The sequence below is a fragment of the Onychomys torridus genome, chromosome 2 (genome assembly GCF_903995425.1).
Source record: "Onychomys torridus chromosome 2, mOncTor1.1, whole genome shotgun sequence".
Classification (NCBI taxonomy): domain Eukaryota; kingdom Metazoa; phylum Chordata; class Mammalia; order Rodentia; family Cricetidae; genus Onychomys; species Onychomys torridus.
Genome location: NC_050444.1, coordinates 150,204,870 through 150,228,776, shown reverse-complemented (window position 1 = coordinate 150,228,776; position 23,907 = coordinate 150,204,870). Strand labels below are relative to the sequence as shown.

The following is a 23,907-nucleotide window of genomic DNA, read 5'->3' as shown; positions in this document are numbered from 1 at the left end:
CTGGATACTCCATTGGGTACTCCTTGTGCTGGGCACAGGGAGACTGAGAAGGCAAGTCAGAATCCTGCTTTAAGGGCTGGCAGTCCCTGTAGAAAGAAGCCCAGGGCACTGGTAAGAAAGGAAGGCAGGAGCCTGGTGGTGGTGGTGGCAGCAGCGGCGCCAGCGCATGCCCTTAATCCCAGCATTTGGGAGGCAGAGGCAGTCTACAAAGTGAGTTCCAGGACAGCCAGGGTTACACAGAGAAACCCTGTCTCAAAACAATTTAAAAAAAAAAAAAAAAAAAAAAGGAAGGCAGACTATTCATGTCCCTAGATGCAGACAAGTCCTGTGAAATGGGAGAAGAAAGGAGAGAGCCTGTGACTCAGATGGCTGGAGGGAGACCAGGAGAGACATTGCAGACAAGGGGGCGGGGTGGAGACAGAAACTGGAACCTGGGGTGGGCTTACACATGTGAGGCAAAGGACCCAGGATGCAGGATCAGCAAAGTTCGAATCATTCCAACGATGTCCCAGCCAGAAGGGTCCTAAAGTAAAGGTCCTTGGGTCCTTGTACTCCAGTCCCAGCCAAGCTCTATGAAGAAAGCCACTAACCCTGAAGATGAGAAGTAGTTTCTTCAGTGTCTGGGGGACCTGGCTCCCACATCCCTGCCCGAGGTCATCTCTCACTGCACACACATCACCTGCTTTCTTTTGTGTGGTGGGCAAAGGATGGTGTAACATTTACAGCTAGGTGGGATCTCTAAATTGGGAGTATAGTGGGGGAAGGAAGTATTTCTCTGGTCCTGAAAAGTCGAAGCCCATTTTCTGGGTAGAGATACTAGTCACGGGGGGGACCATAACACCAGTGAAGGTAAAGTCAAACCAGTCTTGGTAGTACACACCAGAAATCCTAGTCCTAGAGATGAAGGCAGGAGGATCAAGAGTTCAAGGTCACTCTTGGCTACTTAGTGAGTTCAAGACCATATTGGGCTGCTTCAAAAACACAAATAAACAAAAAGATTAAGTCAGACATGTATGGAAGCTGTGGATGCCAGATCCTGCCTGGCCATTTTCACATTCCCAGTGACCCTGTCTTCCTCGTGATGGTGCCAGCCTGGTCCTTCATGACTCTTCCACCAGTTCCTTAGCTCAGCCTTCCTTTCCTTTTTCCCAGAATCCTTAGCAACACAGGCTGCCCCTCACCCCCACTCCAAGAGCTCACAAGGATCCTGTTTACCCAGCTGGTGCTAGCTAGGCTGGGGTCGTGGGCAAGTCCCTGGAGGACTGTCATCCACTTGGCAGTTGGTACCCCACTGCTCAGGTCTATAACCCCTTGTGTCTCTTTCTAGCTCCCGCCTTTCTGAGGGGCTACACAAGGTAGGGCTTGCTTTCCCAGGAAAGGCAGCAAAGTTGTGTTACGTTGTCCTTGTTTGCCTCTGCTCTTTCTTCCCTCCTGAAAGCAGAGGTGGCTGGGAAAACGTGGAGCCCAGGCTCGACAGCTGGCCAGTAAGGGCCAGGAAGGCAGAGCAGGGAGCCCTGAATCTGATCCCAGGCCCAAGTGAGCCTCGGAAGTGATACACCCTCTCTGAGTACCAGTGTGCCAATCTGTCAGTGGAGGACAGTGGCTGCCCCTGTCTAACCAGAGTCCCCGTGAAGTCCAAGAGCCAATGTAAAACATTTGTGGATCCAGAGTGCAGTGCAGTTGGTGTTGGTAGCCCTGGCCAGGGGTCCAGACTCAAGCGACAGTGTCGTCTATCATGAGTGGTTCCAGGCAGCTGCACTACTTTGGGAGCATGTCTACACTCCAGCTTGACTCTGCTGCCCTGTGCTGAAATAAGCCCAGTGCTCACTATAGAGGCACGTGATAACTACAGACGATCATTCTCAACAGGCATTATGGAGCACCTATTGGGTACCGAGCACCAAGAAGGTGTGTGGCTTCTGTCCCCAGAGGAAATACATACCCAAGAGGGTGTGGCACTCAAGGTCCCACGGTGTTGGCTGTAATTGACTTTAAATTGCTCACATGCAGATGTAGGGGATGGGAGGAGCTAAAGAGCAAAAGGGGGGCCCTGGAAGTGTGGTTCAGTTGGTAGAGCACCTGCCTGGCATTCACAAAGCCTTGGATTTCATTCTCAGCACCTTATAAACTGGATGGGCATGGTGATGGAATTACCTTCGGCTAGGCAGGAGGATTGGAAAGAAATTCAGGGTCACTCTCAGCTACATAGCAAATTTTAGGCCAGCATTCTCTAGAGATACACAGAGAAAGAGAGGGGGGAGGGGAAGGGAGGGGAGAGAGGGAAGGAGGGAGAGAGAGAAAAGAGAAAGGGGAGAGAAGAGAGAGAGGAGAGAGATTCAGAAAAAAAATCCAATTGTTTAAACTCACTGTTACATTCAATTGTACATTGTATCCACTGTACCCTCCATAGTTCACCGAGGAGCAGAGGACTTCCCCAGGATGTAAGAAATGAGGTGTCCCTATTGTCACCCCTCTCTTGTGCTCAGGGCAGACACCACAAATAGATTCATTCTCTTCCAACCACTCCAGATTCTATTCCAGGATCCTTGCTAATGTAGTCTAGGCAGCCATCACTTGGCTGATCAGAGTTGGGAGGCAAGATGAAACTCGGCAGACCGCTCTAAGGTGTGACCAGATAGATGGTCAAGGCTGGGACCCAGAGCAAGGTGTTCGCTTCCACTCTGCCCTCCACACACTCTCTTAGTATATACATGCCCAGCTTTGTAGGAAAGGCAAAGGCCAAGAAAGCCCGGTTTCGCTCAGCAAGAGGCTGAGTCAGGGCTTGAGGAGAGGGTCCTGTAATTATGGTGTTGGAAGCATCCTGGGTCTTCGGGGACAAGGTGGGGACACAGTGTATAGCTTAGCTAATTTTCTGTTGTTGTGATAAAATGCTGAGAAAGCAACCTAAGGGGTAAAGGGCTTGTTTTGGCTTACAGTTCTGGAGGTGTAGAACCCATGGAGGCTAGCAAGGTGCGGTGGCAGGACCCCAAGGCCAGCCCATCAAACACTTCAGCAGTTGGAAACCAGAGAGAGAGAGAGAGAGAGCAGGAAGTGGTGGGGCCAAGCTCTAACACCTCAAGGCCCACCCCCCATTTCACGACCTTCTCAAACAGTGCCACCACCTGGGGACAGTGTTCAGATACAAGACCCTATGGGGGACATTTCACATTTAGAATGTCACAGTGTGGTTAAGAACGGCTTCTCAAAGGAGGAGATATGGTAAATGGCAATTCATGGGATCCAGTGCAGGATTTTCATTTACATAGGCTTCTTGGAGCTGAATATTTAAACTGTGAGATCAAGTGATGATGTTATAGATGAGGCCACCAGCCCCGATGAAAGGGCTTTGAAGTGCTGAGGAAGGCAAAGATGAGACTTGGGAGATCTGTTGTGTAGGATGGAGATCACTAGCCTGTACCCGGGTTAGGCTGAACCAGCTCTATCATATAGATTGTGTTGAAATCACTAGTGATGCCTTGCACTCGCTTAGCATACTGCCGGTTATTGGTCTGAGAGGATGGATGGATGGATGGATGGATGGATGGATGGATGGATGGATGGACAGAAAATGGATGGATGGATGGATGGATGGATGGATGGATGGATGGATGGATGGATAGGAATAACACCAACCCTCTGAGAAGTGCATTGTTCTGTAGTGATGGTAGGCAGAGGGTGATGGGCTGCCTCCCTCATCTCAGGTGATTGATGTCTTATCTAAGTGGTTGCCATAGCATTCTTTGCAGGTTTCTTAGGACACATGCTTTGTTGTCCACTCCTGTCCTGCCACACACAATGGCCTTGCTCTTCCACTGACTTAAAGCAGAACCACCTGATCTGTTGTTTAAGTCTGTGCAGAGCAGGAGGAACCTGGAATCAAAGGAGGGCCTGGTACCAGAGACCAGGCTCTCAGCACCAGAGGTGGGACCTGCCCACTTCTGCCATCAATCCCTGCTTGTCCTCCAATAACCACTTCCTGCTCAGGGCCTCACTGCCCTCATCAGCACAGAGGAATGATGATAGCCTGACTCTTGAGGGTATGAGCAGGGAAGCGGATTGCTCTGAAAAGACCCAGGCTGAGGGCAGGACAGGGACAGCCGTGTGAGCTGTGCTCCACACACCCCTGCCTCGTCTGTCACCGTAAGGGAGTGTCCACTGCTGGGTGAACTCTAGAAACGGAGAGCCAGTGTCTCTCAGAGGATCTTATTTGAATGCATAGGACCCTTCCTGGCATGGGCTGAGTTTGGAAGGAGTGAGCCAGGAGGATCAGGGCCAGATCCGAGGCTTCCAGGAAGGGTGTTGGGGGCACCATGCCGCAAGGGGACTAAGATGCTGTGTTCCCCTCCAAGGAAGCAGGAGGACCCTAAAAATGGAACGGAAAGCTGCCAAAAGCCGCTTTCTTCTCTTTCGACTTATTGCCAAGGAGCAGCATGGTCACAGGCTCTGCAAGGCTCTGCTGGCCCCCTGGGCACTTGTCCCAGAAGCCTAATTACCCACTCTCACTGGGCTGCCAGCTCACAGATTGAGGGCCATGGAGAGCTGCGTGTAAAACAGGCAGGCATGGAGGAATGCCTTCAATCCTCCATGGGAGGATGCCATAACACCCTACCTCTTAGTCCTCCCATTGAACTTGCTCAGAGTCCTGATTAAGCCTGACCTCTTCCTGCACCTCATCCTCATGGCCCTGTGTACCCTTGGCCAACTCGGCCATGGCCACAGTGAAGCCTCCTCAGTGGCCTCCCTGTTCACTGTAACCTATTCCTCACTGAATACATGGAGCGACCCATTCCAACCACAGGCCACTTTTAAAACCAGCTAGAACCCTTGGTGGTGTCCCATTGTAGGGAAAGCCCAGCCTGGTTTCTTCCCCGTGGCTGTGAACCCCACTACTCTGCCTCCTTCCTCCTGCTCTGACCCCATCCACCAAGCCTGTTCCCTTAGCCATCCTCCAATCTACTGAGCCTGCTCTCCCCAATAACCCTCCCTGTCTACCCAGCCTACTTCCCTCAGCCCCCTCCCCAGTCACCCAGATTTGCCCCTTCTCCAGCACCTACTCCTGAGAGGGACTTTGGCAAGCTCTATTCCCTCCATATGCATCTCTTCCCTGCATTGTCTGCACTAGGAGGACCAGCTCAGGTGTCCCCTCAGGGAAGCCCCTGCCCCAGCTAAAGTCTTCCCCTGTACCCTGTAACAATTTCTCTGTATGTTTTGTGTGTGTGCACGTGTGCGACAGAGATCAGAAGGCAACTGACTGGAGTCAGCTCTCTCGTTTCACCATGTGGGTTCCAGGAATTGAACTCCAGGCGTGAAGCTTGGTGGCAGACGCCTTTACCTACTGCCCTATTGAACTGCCCACCGTTGGTGTGTTGATACTGGTGGGTGTTTTTTCCCCTCATTCTTCTTTACCTAATTCTAATCTCCCATGTAGGGACCTAATGTGTTTGATGCGTTACTGTGTAAACAGCTGGTGTAGTGGAGATCGGACCTCGGGCCTCAGACATGCTAAGTAACTGCTCCACCACTGAGCTACGCCTAGTGGGTCATCTTCTCTTCCTTTCAAAGGTTTTTATTTTATGTGTTTAAGTGTTTGCTTGTATACATCTGTGTACCACTTTTGTGCCAAGTGCCCAAGGCCAGAAGAGGGTATCAGATCCCATGGAGCTAGAGTTGTAGATGGTTGGCAGGCTCCATATTGGTGCTAAGAACTAATCCTGGGTCCTCTGTATGAAGAGCAAGTGTTCTTAACCACTGAGCCATCTCTCCAGCCACCCCCTTGTCTGTCTGTCTGTCATTCTTTCATTTTTTTCTTTCCTTCTGCTTTCCTTCCGTTTCTCCTCATTTTTTTCCCCTGAGGCATGTTATTATATGGACTCGGTATGTAACCAAGGATGACCTCAATCTCCCAGTCTCCCATCTCCACCTCTTGAGTGCTAGGATTACAGGTGTGTGTGCCACCAAACTCAATTTATAATGTCCTGGAGCTTGAATTCAGGGCTTCCTGTGTGAATAGTAGGCTAGCTGAGCCACATCCCAGACACTCAGTTTTACTCACTCTGTAATCCAGGCTAGCCTTGAACTTGTGGTTTTACTGCCTCGGCCTCCTGAGTGGCTGGGCTTACAGGCATACGCCATCAGCCCTGGCTATAGGTGTCATTTCTGCTGAATGAATGAGTCATTTAAGGAGAAGCAGATGGTGTGAATGACCATTGACTGAGTCGCTGCAGGTCCATGGCACTGTCCACTTGTAATCTCATTTTATTCTCTCTGTGCAAAGCTCTCTTAGGGGGTGTCCCAAGTTCACATCTGAGAAAACTGGAGCTATAGGGGTTCAAGCAACTCCCCCAGAGCCATTCAGAGTCAAAAGGCACAGATCCTGGTCTGTGACCCCTGTATTACCCTGCTCTGGGGCCTGTGTTTTTAAAGCAGGTATCAGCACCCTTGTTTCAGGACCAGAGGATGCTCTGAAGACGTTGGCCAGTAAAAGCTGAGGCTGACCTTAGACCCCATAGTGCTGTTTCCTTTGCAGGGGTGCACTGGGATCCACTAGGTGCTCACCAGGCGAGCAGGAAGGTGTATAGTAGGACAGCAAGATCCAGGGCAGGGAACACCCAAGGGAAAGAACATCACAGGAAGAATAAGCAGCATATGAAGCCAAACATGGTAGCTCATGCTTGTCATCCGAGCACATTGTGAGTTCAAGGCCAGCCCAATCTACCATCCACAAAACAATAACAAAAATAACAGCTGTCACCTGGCATGTATCAGGCATTTCCTGAACCCTCAGCAGCATTCTGGTGTCTCCTGGGTAGTAACCATATTCTCCACAACCTCAGGAAGGAGAGTATTGTGTCCAGTTTCCAGGTGGTAAAACTGAGGCCCAGGGAGGAGTGGTTAGGAATGGGGTGCAGCTTGAGGAAGCATAGCCAGGAGGCCTGGCTCCAGTGTGCACACTGATCACCACTGCACCAAACTGCCGTTCTGTAGAGACAGAGCCAAGCACAGTCTCAGGAAGGGTTTCCAACCCAGGGTGAGGTAGCCATAGCCAGATATTTCAGGTCCTAACTGATCCAAGTCCTTTGGATCCTTAGTCAGATGTAGAGGCCTCCAGGTCCTGTCCCCTCCGCTCTGTGCACACTGTAATCTTTTGTTAGCTCAGTTTCCCACACTGAGCACAGGCCCTTGAGTCAGGTGGTTGGAAGTCCCTATCCCTTCCCGTGGCTGCTGTCATGTGTTCCTGACTACTCAGATGCTTAGAAGCCCAATGTCATCTGCTATAGATAGAACCCAATTTCATCGGGGCACTGTAGTGATGGAAGGTGACAGCTGAGCATGGCCCAACCCAGATGCGTCCCCATTTCTTAGGTGACAAGCTAGCAGTGAGTGACAGTGTAGTGATATTTTATTTGTATTGAAAAGGAAGCATGTGACATCTGCTTCCTTTTAAACCCCTACTCTGAGGACTGGGAGAAAGCTTAGCTAGTGAAGTGCTTTCTGTATAAGCGTGAGGACCTGGGTTCAAGCCTCAGCGCCCACACAGAGTCTGGTACATGGCCTGAGAGATGGCTCGGCTGGGAAAAGCACTTGCTACTCAGCCTGACAACTTGAGTTCTATATCCAGGACCTACTTGTTGGAAAGAGAGAACCAACTTGTCTAAGTTCTCCTCTGACATCCACACATGTGTCACAGTGTGTACACATACATGCATGTGCACACGCACACACACAATAAATAAATAGACAGATACTTTATAAGTTAATTTAAAGAGCTAGTTGTGGTGGCATGCATTTGGATATCAGCCCTGGAGAGGATCCCTGGGGCTCGCTGGCTAGACAGACTAGTCTAATTGGCAAGCCCCAGGCATCTGAAAGACCCTGTATCCAAAAAAAAAAAAAACAAAAAACAAAAAAAAACAAAACCCAGGTGGATTGTATAAAAAAAAAAAAAAAAACCTAAGGAATGTCATCTGAGATTGTCTTCTGACCTCCATGTGAATGCACACACATATACATGTGTTCCCCCACACATATACATCCAACCATACAAACAGGTACATGCACTCATACATGTGCACCCACACAAACACAGATAATCAATAAAAATAAACTCCTGCTCTGCTACTTGGGACTGGTGACCCTGGGCAGGTGACATCCTTCTCTGCACCTGGGTTCCCTGTTGATCAAGACTATTACAGTATCCTTTGAGATCCTATGAGTTCATCCACATAAGGGTACTTAAGACATGGCCTGGCCCAAAGGGAGCACCGAGCATAAGCTGTTATTTATCAGATTACAAATGCTGAAATACTAGTTCTGACCTCTTGCAGCCATAAAGAAACTCTCCCAAACAGTGTCTCCATGAGGTCAGTGAGTGCAAGGTAGGACAGACGTTGTGATCTGGAGCCCTCACTTGGTGATGAGTGGGTTCTCTCTGTGGGCTGCCGTTCACCAGAAGTTGTCTCCTTGCTATTCATTCTCAGTTTTCTTAAGGATTAGGGCCCTTCCCTGTGGGTGCTGAGCTAAGTGCTTGTCAAGTTTATGAGCTTTCAAAGCCACTTTTAGGAACAATCGGCACCCGTTTTTATAAGGGCTGAGATAAGAGAAGGGTTTATGAGATTAGAAAGTTGTCATCAGCTTTAACATTGGCTTCTCCCAGTTTCTTCCCCTTTTACCAAACCATGGCACAGGCAGGGAACAGCAGCCCCAGGCCCCATAAACACAGTCTTCAAATAAAGGAGACGTTTAGGGGCTGCTCAGCTGAGGCTCTGTTGAGTGGTGATTGCTCCAAGACACAAGACTGGGCGACTTTATGGTAAAGTCTCCCGGCCGCTGGCCCAAGACCACTTGCACTAAAAAGCTCTGCTGCTGACTGGCTTATAATTGTCAACTTTTGACCTTGTAAAACTGAGAAGTTGTGGGCTTTCCGTGCCCATATGAGTGTTTGCAAGTGACGTGGGCATGCGTGTGCATGCGTGTGTGTATTCATGTGCTCCTGTATGTGAAAGTCAGAGGGCAACCTCTGGTGTCATTCCTCAGGAGCTGTCCAGCTTGGTTTTGTGAGTCAAGGTCACTCACTGGCCTAGAACTTGACAAATAGGCTATTTTGACTGACTAGCAGGCTCCCAGGGATCCTCCTGTCTCCACCTCCCCAGCACTAGGAATACAAGTGCATACCGCTATGCCTAGCTTTTTATATGGATTCTGGGAATTGGGTCTTCATACTTACCTGTCCATTATTTTACCAAATGAGTTACCCCCAGCTCTCCTAGTAGCAGCTTTATGCATATATAATCTGTCTCTGTGGATATATGCACAAGAGTGAAGTTCAACTGGGGTCCAGAAGAGGGTGTCAGATTCACTGGAGCTGTAGTTTTACAAGTGCTCAGTGTGGTTGTAAGCAGACCAAAGTAAGTGCCCGGAACTGAACTTAGGCCCTCTGCAAGAGTAGTACACGTTCGTAACCACTGCGATCTCTCCAGCTCCCAAAGCAGCCTTTTAAGAAGCCGTTTGTCCTGGGGAGTGTTTGGGGTCAGTTGAACCTGAGGGAGCTTGTGCAAAAGCACTCACACTACCAGATCCCCCCTCTGCCTTTCCAGTCAAAACTAGAATGGCCTCTTGCATCCAGTAGACCCCAAGCTCTAGGCTGGAGGAAGTCTCATGGTGTCACCTGTTTGCCTTGTGCTATTGGTCCTGGGTCTCTCCAACCCAGACTTAGGGTTCTGGCTCCGGGGAAGGAACTGGAGTTCTCCAGCCGTGCTGTCTCCCAGGTCTACACCTTGGCTGGGCTGTTTTTTTCTGCCCAGTGCACATTCAAACCTTTCATTCTTTTGTCTTGCTTTATCTCTCAAGCCTGTTCAAGTGCCAGCCCCTCCTGGTAACAGCAACATTTAGGGCCATCCCCCTGGGAAATGGAAAGATGGCTCAGTGGTGAAGAGCACTTGCTGCTCTTGCAGTGGACCCAGGTTTGGACCCCAGCATACACATGGTGGCTCATAACTGCCTATGACTCCAGTTCTAGAGATTGGGTGACCTCTTCTGAACTCCGTGTGCACCTGTATACACATACATATATTCAGGGCCATGCACATAAACCTTTAAAAATATTTTTAGCTCTGGGTACCTGGAGCAATGCCTCCTGCTCTCAGCTTAGAATCCAAAGGCTCCCAGGCCCCAGGGAGGAGGCCATAGATTTAGTTAAAACTTTCCTGTGTTCAGCCTCAGATGGACGTCTCTTCTCTCCCTGTTCTCACATTGGGGCAGTCACCTGTCCCTGGGCTACCATGACTGTCTCCTAGGAGGCTTTAGGGCCTGCCCATGAGAGCTCCTAACCTGTCATGGGTTCCCTCAGCTCCATGACAAGATGAAACCTTACAGATGGCTTTTCCAGATAGGAAACTAGGGCCATAAGGAGAAGCTGAGTAAGGGAGTGGCCTGAGGTTAGTGGTGAGCCAGAATCCAGAGCAGCCCCTCCACACGGGCCCTGCCATATAGTGGGTGTTCAAAAGATGGTGGTGCTTGGTGGGCTTTTGTTGGGTTGCTTTTGCTTGTTTGTTTATTTTTGAGACTGGACCTCATATATCCTAGGATGGACTTGGACACACTATAGAGCTAAGGACAACCTTGAACTCCTGATCCTTCTGCCATCCCAGGTGCTGGGATTATAGTTGTGTACCACCAATGCTGGGGGTCAAATCCAAGGCTTGTGTGTGCTAGGCAAGCACTCTCACAGCTCAGCCCCAGACCATTGGTGAGTTTTAATTAATAAAGAAGTAGACTGGTCACAGCAGAGGATGGGCTATAGATGTGGGGGAAAGAACACTGGAGAAATACAGGGGAGACTGGGAAAGGCTAAGATGAGGACTAGCCACCCAAGCAGGAAGGCTGCTGGGAAGTGAGCTGTGAACACCAGGTCTAGGACCCCTGCAAAGGATCGCCCCTGCCTTCGCAATGCCAGAAAGCTAGAACTCCAGACTCCATCTCAGGGACACAAAGCCCTTTGTGACACAGTGATCACCTCCTTTTACCCAAGTCCCTCCTCACATCCCATTCTTGACCTCTCTGCCCTGCCTTGACCACTCTGGCCTTCATGTTCATTGTTCTCTCTCACACAGGGTCCTTCATCTCTTCTGGCCTTGGCCAACGCCTCTTCATTTTTTTAACACCATGTCCAAATGACCCTGCCTCTGGAGAACCTTCCATGATAGCCCTGCTTGTCATACCCACTGTCCCCTGCCAGACAGTAAGCCTCAAGGGTACTGTGGCTTATTCAGCTCTGTGACTGGTTCCTTCCATAGAGGTGGGCAAAGGACAGCTACAAAGTGGTCACTGGTAAAAGGTCGTTCTGACAGTGGACCCAGTCTCTGCTGGCATGGAAGCCAGAGCCCAGTGGTATTAGAAGAGTAACTCCTGTTTCCCAGAGACAGAGATAAAACAGTGCTGTAGGCAGGAGAAGCCTGCAAGACTCTATAGGATGTCTAGCTGATGCTGCTAATAAGGTCAAACCTGGGGTATTATCCCAAGTATCCCCAACACTACGTAGAGATGGACAGAGAACAAACCTGACATGTTCTGTCTGCTGTCACTCAGTGGACTTCCTTATTGGGAGCTCCAAGAGAGCCTGTCTTGCAGCAGGAGGATGCTGGGCTGGCATTCCCTCCTGCTCTTAAAGCCTCTGACCACATTGTGTTTTCGGCAGCTTTTGGCTTGTGGTCAACTCAGACCCCCAAATCTTTTCCCCGGGATGGCTGCCAAGCCACATCATGTACATTTGATGTATGGCTTAGGTTCGCTGAGGCTACTTGTGCTCTCCAGAAGCCAACAGGAGTAGGGTGATGGTTTCTGTACGCCTAGGAGGTGAACATGAGTCAGTTCCCTTCTCTCTGTGTATTTCCTAATCCTTGCTCCCTGAGGTGCTCAATGCTGAGTCCTTTCCAGTAAGGTTTTTTATTAGCATTCAAGTCACAGGCACCCAGGATCCAAGCAGACAAACCTCACAGGAAGTGGTGGTTCTGGAAACCACCCAGGTGAGACAGGGAGAGAAACAGACAGGTGTGGAAGACTGAAGCCATTGTGTGTGGCATTTATGTGCCCCGTGGATGGGATTGAGTGACACTGAGCCTATTTCTCATTTGTGGAATGACTTGTAGAGTGACAAGTCCAAGTGCCATGGCATCAATGGAACGAAAGTCCCTGGTAGGAAGTCACTGCTAGGACTTTGTTATTTTTTCTGTCTGGGCCCATAGACTAAGAACAGATAGGTACTCAGCATCCAGTACCCTCCGGCTTACATCCCTGACTCAGATAAACACCCACAACACCAAGGTTGGTCACATCTCTTTCCCCCATGTTGCCATTTATTTATTTTTGAGACAGTGACTCTATATAGCCCAGACTGGCCTTGAACTAGTGATCTTTCTGCCTCTGTCTCCCAAATGCTGGGATGCTGGGATTACAGATGTACGCCCCTACACCTCGCTTTAGTATTAACTTTTACTTACTTATTTTAATCAGCATTTCACATAGTCCAGGCTACATAGCCAAAAATGGCCTTAAACCGATCCCTCTTCCTCTACCTCTGAAGTTCTGGTGTTACAGGCAGGTACCCATTGCTCCCAATTTGTGCCATGCTGGGGTATTGAACTATGGGTTTTGTACATGCAGGGCAAGTATTCTACCAACTGAGCTACATCCCTAGCTTTTATTTATGGTTCTTATCTTTTTCTTTTTGGTGCCAGGGATGGAGCACAAGACCTCATGCATGCTAGGCAAGCACTCTATCACTAAACCCCCTCAGCCCAAGGTGTTGTTGTCGTTTAACTGTCCTGGTCCCTCCAGTGCTTGCCCTGGTATCCCCCCTCAGCCCTCACGTGTCTGCATCACCCATCACATCGGGGCACATTGTTTCCATGGTCCCTTGCCTCTTCCCTCTGTCTCACTCCCTAGACTCTCCCTTCCGCAAGGACGGCCGCAGCTCCTCCCTGTAGCTCTGGCACCTACCCAGGCTGCACAGCACACAGACCACTTAGGACTTTTGGAATGTTCTAATGGAGTTATAGCAGTGAAGCACGCACAGAGATGAAGAAAGGGGATTGTTCATTCTCCATCATGAGCAAGGTGCTGTTCCTTTGCTGGGCCTCAGTTTCCCTCGCTGTCAAGCGAGACTATGGAGAGAGAATGTTTTCTTGAGGTCTGTTTGACTCTGAATGATGACTTGGGAAGGGACAAGTGACAGAACACCGCGTGACAGGCCGAAGAAGCCACCTGCCAGGAGTCTGTCAATGTCGCCACTGGCCTGGAAAAAAAAATAATAAAACAAAATAACCATGCCACACAGGCCAGGGCCTGTGAGCCGACACTCCCACCCCAGCCCAGTGACAGGGCCTGAAAGGTGTGTAGCAGCTGCCTCCCCGGGTGTCCCAGGGTTTGTTGCCTTAACCCAGCTCACCAAAGCAGGTAAAAAATTCCAGACATGTTCTCTGCTGACAGCTAATTGTGTCCTTTATTAATGAGCCTGGTTTTCTTGGGGCAGGGGGAGGAGGGAGGCTAGCCCCAGCCCAGGGCTCCCTCAGGTGGGGCCAGGACCAGATTTCTGGATCCAATAGCAGAGAGACTACTGCAGGAGGTGACCCAGAGAGAGCCCTCCAGCTGGAGAGGGGAGGGAGCCTCCTTAGGACCCCCCAACCACAGCAGGGGTGACAGAGCCAATGGAGTGATGTAGGGACTTTGGAATCTGGTGACCCAGGGTCTGGATCTCAGTGTGGCCACTGAGGTACGTACAATGAGCCACACAGAAGACATTGACAGCTTGCCCAATCTGACACCAGGCCTGGGACACCGGGCCCCATCCCCATGACCTATTCCACCACATGTCACTACAGCAGCCAGATGTGCCTGGGGGCTTGGGGCTGGCCCTGCCAGATGTGTCAAGCTTTCTGGATACATCTGGCTCCCCCTTGGGCACATGGTGATTATTATTTAACACTAACATTCCAGCAGCCAGTGAGTTCCAGCACTGGGCGGCACCAGTCTGGAGAGGCTTTGTCATACAGAGTCTCTGGCTGGGGGTGAGAGGACACCCAATTCTTCCTTTCCTCAGGAGGATGTATGTAATGTGTGGCATTAACTCAATGATAGGAGAAGGGCTTGAACCAGGCAGCCAGATCAGCATGTGCAAAGGCCCCGAGGCTAGAAGAATGCTGTAGGAAGTGAGTCCATTGAGGAAAAGGAGACCTGGGTTATTGATTTTTTTTTTCTTTATACTCCAAGTGAGGTGGGAGTTTGGGAGGTTCTTGAACAGAACCTCCTGAACTGTTTCCTGTTCTTTGGGCTCTTTATACCCCTCCACAGCAGGACCCCCACCCTCCAGTAGCCTCACCCATACCCCACATAGCCCCACCCCTACTCCCATCTGTATAGCCCCACACCTACCCCTACCCACAACCTCATACCTACCCACCTACAACCTCACCCATAACCCCACCCTTACTCCCCCACCCTACAGCCCCACGCCTTCTCCCACCCACGCCTGCCCCTACCCCTACCACAGCATGGAGAGTTGCCAGCAGCTCCTAAAAGTAGAGTGGAAAGAGGACAAGGACAAAAGCCAGAAGCATTGTCAGGAGGCAGCCAGCACTGTCCTGCGCCTCCTCTGTCTCTCTTTTTCTCCACAGTAACTTACTATGTGGTCTTAGGTAAGTTCCTAGCCCTGTCTGTGTGGTAGAGCCTGTAGTCATAAAATAAGGTAGGGACTTAGACAGCAGATCCTAAAAGCTCTGTGAATTTGATTTCCCTAGACCCCCTCCTGCCTCTCCAGCATCACCTACCTCCCAAGGGCCTTGAACTTCATGCTCCAGCAACCCTGCACTATTCTGAGTTCCCGGCACGCACCACGCCATTTCCCACCTCCATGCCTCTGCACGGCTGAGCCCTCCGCCTGCAGAGCCCTCTCCCACCAGCAGCTCCCATGTAAGCAGACCTCTAGCTTGAAGGACACCTCTTCCAGGGCATCCACTTCCCTGGTGCTCCTGGGCACTTTCCCACACCACCGGCCCATGATGGAAAGACTATAGAAGGAAGTGGATGCAGGGTTCGAGCTGCCTTCCAGTCCAGCTGCAGCACAAACTGGCCAGATGTCCAGCCCCTGCTTCCTCATCTATAGACATCTCTCTCACTCTGAGGCCTAAGCCCTGCCCTGCACCACCACCCAGGAGCTGCTAGGATACAGATCAGTCTCATTACAGAGGAAAGGCTCAGAATGGACACAAGAGTGATCCTGATGGCTAGTATAGTCCCAGATCCCTGGCATAGCTCCAGCTCTGCCTCCTCCCATAACCCCGCCGCCCAGGGGTTGGGAATGTTGTTCAGCCCTCCTGTCCACGCCTCCCTCCTCCATAAGGGCCTGGTCAGCCTCTGCTCCAGAGCCTGCAGCAACCACAACCACACGGCCCTCAGAAATGTCCTTAATTGCTTCAGTGCAGGGGGTCACCCTGCGGGCAGATAATTAAAAAGTTCAGAGCTTGATTAATTGAGAGGAAATTGGAGGAATGGGGCTGCCTGCTGGGTGGGTAGGAGCTCTGGCCTCTTGGTGGGGAGCTGGGATACCTTGAAGGGAGGCAGGCTGTCAGGGACTGTGGGGGGGCCTGACACAGGGTCCGGGGAACTGGAGAGACTGAGCTGCCAAATGTCGCCAGTCACCTTTGCAATGCTCTGGGATCCCATGTCTAGCTTTCTCAAACACTGTGAACTCTGTCCCTGCATTCCACCACAGAAGAACAGGGAATAGCACTCCAGGTGACATGAGCCATCAGACTTGGGGCCAGTCACTTAGGGAGCCCTTACAGAGTGCTGATTTTATGCCACGTGGCGCAGGGGCTTCCCTTAAGAGGCTCCCAGCTGGGCAGGGCAAGAAGGTGGGATTCTTAGTGAGCCAATTGCCAGGGGTATGGGAGGGGATTTGGGCAATCTAGTGTAGATCAAAGACCCTAGTCCACAAGTAAGCTAGCTAGCCTTAAGCATAAACTCTACTTTCCAGGGCTATACTCACCTCTCGGGCCCTTGGCTACATGTGATGTTTCACAGGACACTTCCTTTCCTCGGTACCTCACTTCCAAAATGGGGACACTGATAGCCAGCCCTGGTGGTCTAGACCTGTCATCCAGTTACTTAGGAGGTTGTGGCAGGGGGATTATAAGTTTTCTGGCTATAGAGTGAGTCTTAAAAGAAAAAGAAAGCACTTGCCTAGCAAGCACAAGGCCCTGGGTTCAATCCTCAGCTCTGGCAAAAGGAAGGAAGGAAGGAAGGAAGGAAGGAAGGAAGGAAGGAAGGAAGGAAGGAAGGAAGGAAGGAAGGGGAAGGGAAGGGAAGGGAAGGGAAGGAAGGAAGGAAGAGAAAGAGAGAGAGTGAGAGAGAGAGAGAGAGAGAGAGAGAGAGAGAGAGAAATAAGACCAGGGATGTAGATCAGTGTTTGTTTGCCTAGTGTGTGCAGACCTCTGGGTTTAAACCCCAGTTTTGCAAAAGAATAAAGTGGGGATGTCACCTCCTTGTGTACAGGACAGTTATGAGCCAAGGGTGGCTGGAGAAGTTCCTGCCCAGCTCCCAGGTATAGCTGGGCCCACAAGGATGTCACGGCAACTGTCTCCACCTGCCCAGAGCCTCAGTGTGGCTTCACAATAGTGTTGGAGGACCCGATTGGGCATCCTGCCTGACATGGCCCAGGAGACTGACTGCTAGTTAATCTGGGTGGTAAAAGCAGGACACAGTAAGAGTACAAAAGACCCCGTGCCCAAGTCTGACTGGAGCCCTTCTGCCCAGCTGAGCCATGGGGGCTGCACCAGCCCCTCCCTGACACAGGCACAGCACCAGACCCTGGCAGCGTGGAGATCAGCTTTCTCGCAGCACAGAGGGAAAAGACAGAGCCTCGTGTTGTCTGCGGCCAGAGTCGATAACGGCCAGAGGGCCAGAGGGGTATGCTTGCCAGGCACAACCCTAAAGAAGTTGCCTGGCTCCTGAAGATCATCCGCCTCCAGACTCTGTTCTCAGAACCCTTTCCTAGGCACGTTCCCGTTCCTTTCCTCACCTGGAACCTGGAACTTCCCAAGACAGTCAGGGGAGCCACTGCTTTGCAGACCCCAGAATTACCCCCATTTTCTTCTACCGCGTCACTTAGAGAAGCTGGCTGAAGGAAAGCGTGGTGTGCCCCAGTCTGGTGTCCTGAGTCTGGGCCTTTTGTCTCAGTGTTGTGGTTGAGATAGATGTCTGTAGCCCAGTCTGAACTTCTAAGGACTGGGGCTGTGTCTGCTGCTCTGTGTCTCCATGCTTGGCGTAGCAGGCCATGAATGGCCGGCCAGTGTATGCAAATGGGTGGTCATTGACCCTGAATCTGATGCCACAACCAGAAACACTGTTTTAAGAAACTTTTCTAGGCACGGAATTATTTAGAACACTGTTGAATGCCCTTCAGGTGATGTATGTAAGGTGTGTGTGAACATGAATGAATTCATGTTCAGACTTGGGTCTCAAGAGCTCATTGCATTTATGCAAATATTCTACAATCTGCAATCTAAAACACTCCGAGCCTAACTATTTCCAGCAAGGGTGGTTCTACCTCAGTGACAGCAGCAAACACTGTTTTGTACTTAGCACAGGGCCAGCACCATTCCAAGACCTGTTCTACTAACATTTAATTTTCAAAAATATTTATTATGCACACAGTGTTCTACCTGCATCCCTGCAAGCTAGAAGAGGGCACCAGATTTCATTAAAGATGGTTGTGAGCCATCTTGTGGTTGCTGGGAATTGAACTCAGAACCTCTGGAAGAACAGCCAGTGCTCTTAACCTCTGAGCCATCTCTCCAGCCCTGACTCATTTAATTTTACCAACACATTCAAGTGCCATATTATCATTATCCTCACTGCACTCTCATGAAACTAAGGCTCAAAGAGGTCAGGTCATTTGCCTGAGGTCACAGAGTCAATGAGGGGTAGGACCAGACCAGCATCACCTCAACAGTCCATGGCCAGATTCCGATTCATCAGCGCTCTGCTCAGGGAGGGAGTGACAGGTAGGGTGTGGGGGGAGGGTGACCTTTTACAATGTCACCCAGAGCCTTCTGTCCAGAGTACTCCCAGAATGGGAAAAATAAAACTCTAAACATCCCCCCAACAACCCACCCAGCACATCAGGCCTGACTAAGCAGTTGACTCCAAATGGCATCAGTCATCTTTGGGACTAAACCAGCATCCCCCTGAAGAAGGGGACAGAGTGGCAGGCCAGCTACCAAGGATCACTTGGTGCCAATTAGCAGACCCACCATGCCAGGCCCAGATGGAGCCCTGCCTTGATCGGCTTGGGCCTTACTTGGTCAATTATCACCTATCCCCGGAGCCCAGGGGGCAGGCAGGGAGAAAATCTGTTTCCTTGCAATCCCCTTCCCGTCTCCGGCTGGCTGCCATCCGCTCGCCTGGCTAAGCACTCTGGGCATCTGCAGAAGGCAGGAGCAGACTGCCTAGACTGATGTCCCAGGCTGGAGGGCAAAGCTCTGTCTGTCCTGCTGGGTGACTGTCCTCAGTAAGAGTCTCCAACCCTGGCGCTGGACACTTGACCTTGTGATCATTTCCCTAACCGGTGGTATTTGAGTACAAGGATTCAGAATTACTAGAGTTCCAACCCCAGCCCTGCCATTTTCTGATCTTTCAGCTGTGTGACCTTAGGGTGGCCAGCCACCCCTTTGAACCTCAGTTTCCTTTTCTTTTTTTAAGTGTGTGTGTGCGCGCTCGTGTGCGTGCGTACGTGTGCGCGTGTGTTGGTATGTTGGTGTGTTCCTGCCAGGGCGCACATGTCGGGAGGTCAGAGAACAACCTGCTAGGATTAGTTCTATCCTTCTCATGTGGGTCCCAGGAATGAAACTCAGGTTGCCCCCTTGGTGACTCACCCACCGAGCTATCTTGCTGGCCCCCCAGTTTCCTTTTCTCTAAACTCCAAATGGTGACTTTACCAACACTGCTGTGCAATGACATGATTCACGTGAGAGAATTCGGGCCACGCACTGGCTCGGCCCCTAGAAGGCTCTGGACAGTGGCAATTCTGCTGTTAGAGCTCCTGGAGGCTTTGAGTCCCCAGAGTCACAAAGAACAGGGCCCTGAGTTCAGGGACTTTGTGTATCTCATCCATCTGACATCTGGGAGCCGCTAATCTTCCTATGGGATCCACTGGCACACCTACTGTGTGTGAGATGCTGCTCAGCCCTACCCCATCCACCACTCACCAGCCAGTAGACCGTGTCATCTCATCCAATGGGACTGGTCCTGGTTTGTACCAGGGAGCTTATAAGAGACAGCTGTGCAGGTCTCTAATAGCGCAGTGGCCCTGATCTCAGGCCAGACACCTGGAGTTGGCTCTCGGGGAAACACATACAATACAGGAACACAAATGTGAGTCCGGCTTCTCACTTGCTAACCAGCTGGTTGGTTTAGCAACCATCATTGGGGGCAGAACAGGTTTGTGCTGGCTGGAGGCCTGGGCTGGCTGCTAGGCAGAGATGAGGGAAGGAAGTACAGAGAGATGCCCTGAGGAGAAAGGAGCAGGCTCTTCAGGAAGGCTACCAAAGTACCTGTGACTGGATGAGAAGTGGCCTGCAGAGCTAAAATGTCTGATGGGGTCAGGGGTGGAGATGTGGATTGGTTGGTAGAGTGTTTGCCTGGCATGTACTAAGCCCCAGGTTTGATCCCTAGCACCGAATAAATCAGGTGTGGTGGCATCTGCCTATAATCCTGTGGCTCAGGGGGTGGGTACAGGATTAAGAAGTTCAAGGTCATCTCCAGCTACACAGTGAGTTCAAAGTCTGGACTACAGGAAAAACAAAAACAAATGTTCAGTGGGACTGTGAGCTCTCCTGGCTGGCTTCAGACTTCGGAATTTGGGGACTCAGGCCTTTGAATTTAAGAACTGGTCAGACAGGCCCAGAAAACAGAGAGAGAAGTGGCAAGCTTGAGTCCGTCTGCACACTGGAGTGGTCTGATGGGTCATGAAGATGCCAATGGTCCGATATCCCACCCCCACCCCGCTTCTCTGTCCCGGTGAGGATGCATTTATGCATTTCTCCATTCAACTAACAACTCCCCCTGGGGTCCCACTGGGGCGAGGAGCTTTTGTAGCATCTCCAGCATGGGCAAGGGGTGACACACATGTGGACCTGCCAGCCCCGGGCTGCTTGCTGATGCTGGCACAAGCTGAAGGTCACTAAAGGGAAAGAGAGCCCAAGGCAGAGGCCAGCACAGCTTTGGCCCTTCTAAGGTGGTGGGTAATCTCTGGGTAAACTAGACCCGGCACCAGGCAGAGGGTACAGCCAGGCAGAGACCTAGAAGTGAAACCCACTTGTGGAGCCACAGGCCTGGAGCCCTGTGGAGGCTGGGGTGGTAGGAGGTAGCCAGGAGACACGTGGAGCTGACTCCTTGGGCCTCATCTATTCTGAGTTAAACAGCATTTAGACACTGAGCTGCTGTCTAGTGTTGACTGGAGGTCTGGCAGGGACAAAGGTTGGACAGGGAGGCCCCTGGGCAGTGGGCACTAGGCATTATTCAGGTTCAGATGCTTGCTCTGCACTCAGGCCTCATCTTCCTGAGCCCCTGCATGTGAAAACCAAGGGTTAGGGCTCGGGGGAGTCAGCCCAGACCTCTCTTGGGGACCAGGGGAGAAGTGGGAATATGAGTCTCGAGAGACTTGTCTGTCTACTTCTCTCTGGGCCTCAGTTTCCCCAAATGCCAACAGAAGCCTTAAGCTACTGTTCTTCCCGCTGCTGTGTTCATACATCTCGGCGACTGGCGTGGCCTCCCGGGTAAACAGCCCAGCCAGGCACATGGATTCATAAGAAAACTATGAAGGCAGGTGTTCAGGAAGACTTCCTGGAGTAGGTACCATGGGCTCAGGGACCAAGGGAGGGCAATCCAGGTGGCAAGAGCACCACATGTGAGGGACACAGGTGGGCATCAAGGCAGGAGAGATGGGCAAAAGCATGAAGATCTTGGCTCCCTGAGGTGGTACTTGGGACAGCATCTGCACAAGATGCATTCAGCACATGCCTCGGAATTCACCTGCTCAGAGGGGCCCATGCAGGGGTTTTAATGCACTCACAGGGCCATGCAAACACCGCCACATCAATTTCAGGATGTTCTCATTGCCCCCAAAGTAAGCCTGTTACCCATTAGCGGTTATTTCCCATTCTCCCCTATCCCCTGCCCTTGGCAGCCACACATCGACTTCCTGTCTCTTCAGATGCGGCTCTCCTGCACCTATTTCCTATAAATGGAATCATACTTTTGTGACTGGCTTCTTTGAGAGAGCACAATGTTTTCAAGGTTCCCCGGCGGGAGCCCGTACCCAGGCTTCGTTCCTTTTTGCAGCCAAATAATATTCCATTGTCTGCCGCTGCTTCTCTTTCAGTCACATGGAATAACTTGTATTTTAGAGAGCTGGCTGGGGAGGTTGGGCAGGAGGAGGCCAGATGGTCCTGCCAGGCCAAGGAGTGGGAAGAACTTTCTAGATGCCTGCAGGGGTGGGAGCTGGCCAAGAAGAGGCAGGCGTGGGACCCTGCTGCGGAGGGAAGACCTGGTAATTGAGTGGCTGCAGGGGGTGGGAGGGGGAGGGGTGCAGCCAGGGAAGAGGGTGCTTCTGGTCACTGGGTGGAGAGTGAAGCGACCTCCCAGGCTGAAGAGGAGCAGGTTTGAGGAAGGTTCAGGAACTGAGAGTGGTTGGTGGGGTGGTGACTGGGGAACCGGCTAGGGTCAGGCTGGCCTGGGACACAGTAGCCCAGCACAGCAGCCGGGAAGGTGGTCCAGATGGAAGGGCTGGCATGGCACAGAGGGGAGAGAGCAGCCACCTGCCAAGCAGCCGGGAGCTGGCCAGCAGATGGAGCAGGCACTGAGCACTGTACACGCTCCAGTGAGAGGAGCCAGGAGGAGCCCAAGCTTGGGGCCAAATCCTTTGGTATCTTTAGGATAGTTCTAGACCCTTCCACAAGCCCCCATGTTCCCCTGCGCCGAGAAGGACACAAACTCTGAGAGCTAGTCCTGGGCTGGTACCAGCCTATAGCTGGCATGGCTGCACACCCCAGGATCCCTGGGCCATGCCGAGATGGTAGCCCCACTTTGGTCCACAGCAGCAAGGACTGGTGAATGAGAAGGTGTCGAGTCCACAAAGCCACAACTGCAGAGGTGCAATTGTTGATCTACTCACTCTCCATCAACACTTGGGGACTGTGGATGAAAAAGGATATCACTCTGGACTCTAAGGCAGGGAGGGAACAGAGGAGGCCTCTGCAGCCAGAGGGCCTGGGGCTGACCCCAGCTCTGCTGCCAAAGCCCCATCCTGGGACAGTGCCTTCCCGTCTCATGCTTCAGTTCCCCTGCCTGGATGCGAGAGAGGATGGGTGACTGTTAGATCAGCCTCAGTAAGCTTCCAGGGATGGGAATGGCCAGATTCTTAGGACAGAGCTAACGCTCCCGGGGACTCTGTATGCTGCTGTATGCATGTTGGTACCATGGGACCCTCCTTGGTGCTGTCGCTTCAACCTGGTCGTTTGTGATGAAATCCTGTCTAACCCCATGTGTTCCCGTAGAGCCAGGGTGGACGTCGATGAGCTTGGTCACAATCTTTGCAAACCTATATCCTAGAAGCAAGCAGGATAGGCAGGCCCGAGAGGGGCTGTGTTCCAATGTCTGTAGGAGTTATACTGAGCTTGGTACTGAGCACAACCCCTTCCCCGCCCTGTACCAGGTGCTCTGTTCCCTGTTCCTTCATAGGCACATGGTGTGGCAGGAAATCTTTTCACCAGTAAGGACACTTCAGCTCAGAGAGGTCAATTCACTCACCCAAGGTCACTCATCAGCTTGACTTTGAACGAGGTAATTGTGTCTATGCCAAGATGGCTCCAGCCCCTTTGTACAGAAGTGAACCAGCAGAGTGTTCTCCCGGGCACTAAGTGCTGTTGCCTGTTTCATGGACACACCTAAGCTGGTTAGTTCACTGGTCATGCTGCACACCCAGGTGGATATCGGATTCGGCAGGCAGCCTGCTTCCTAAGCCATGTCCACTGCCATCCTAACTTCATAGTCTCTAAAGTTCTCTTTCCACTGAAGCAGGAAGCATTTATACAGCACTCACTGAATACCCGCTCATAGGCTAGGCAGAGGTCAAGAATGGTCATTAAGGTTTGGCTTCAGTTCTGGGGCAGCTGAGAAAATGGCCAGGAAACCCTGTACGTGGGTCATTATGGCAGGAGGGTAAAGCCCTTGGAATCCAGGTTTTGTTTCAAGCCCCAGGAAAGGCGGGATCTCTGACCTGGAGGCTCAGCTGGCGGCAGATGAATTGCTAAGACTTAGGACTTAAAGTGCAACACCCAGGGCTAGAAAGATGAATTAAGACAGTTTTCTTTTTAATGTTAGCTGTCTCTATACAAGAAATGGATGTTCAGAGAGGTGCAGTCACTTGCCAAAAAGTCACACAGCACCCAGGCATGGGATAGATGTCTTCCAGATGAGGACCTCTGGCCTGTAGGTGAACTAGCAGCATTTTATCCCAGGGAGTTTTTCCTCTGAAGTTCTTTCTCGTTCACCCCCTCGCTAAGAGACTGAGAGAGACAGAGCCCAACCAGCAACCTTTGGATTCCCTTCCCAGGACAGCAGGAACGGGTGGGTGGATTTGAACCCACGCTCACTCCCATGGCTGCCAGTAGTAGAACCTAACCCATGCATGCCCTGGCGGCAAGGCTGCTTGCTCAAGAGCAGTAGCATGAGTGTGGACACTGCCCCCTCAGGCTGAACCTGGTACTGCAAACCCCTTTTATTCCAGCACATTGGCCAAACTCTACATTAACGCCTAGCCTGGCATGGGCTTGTATGGGGCATCACATGTGCATG

The 23,907-nt window shown here is 51.4% G+C and overlaps 1 protein-coding gene across 3 annotated transcripts in view; it reads left to right on the top strand.

Annotated features, from left to right (window-relative positions):
* Window positions 1-23,907, top strand: part of Ephb2 (EPH receptor B2) — a 185,533-nt gene that overhangs the window by 117,952 nt on the left and 43,674 nt on the right. The gene's annotated exons all lie outside the window — the stretch shown is intronic.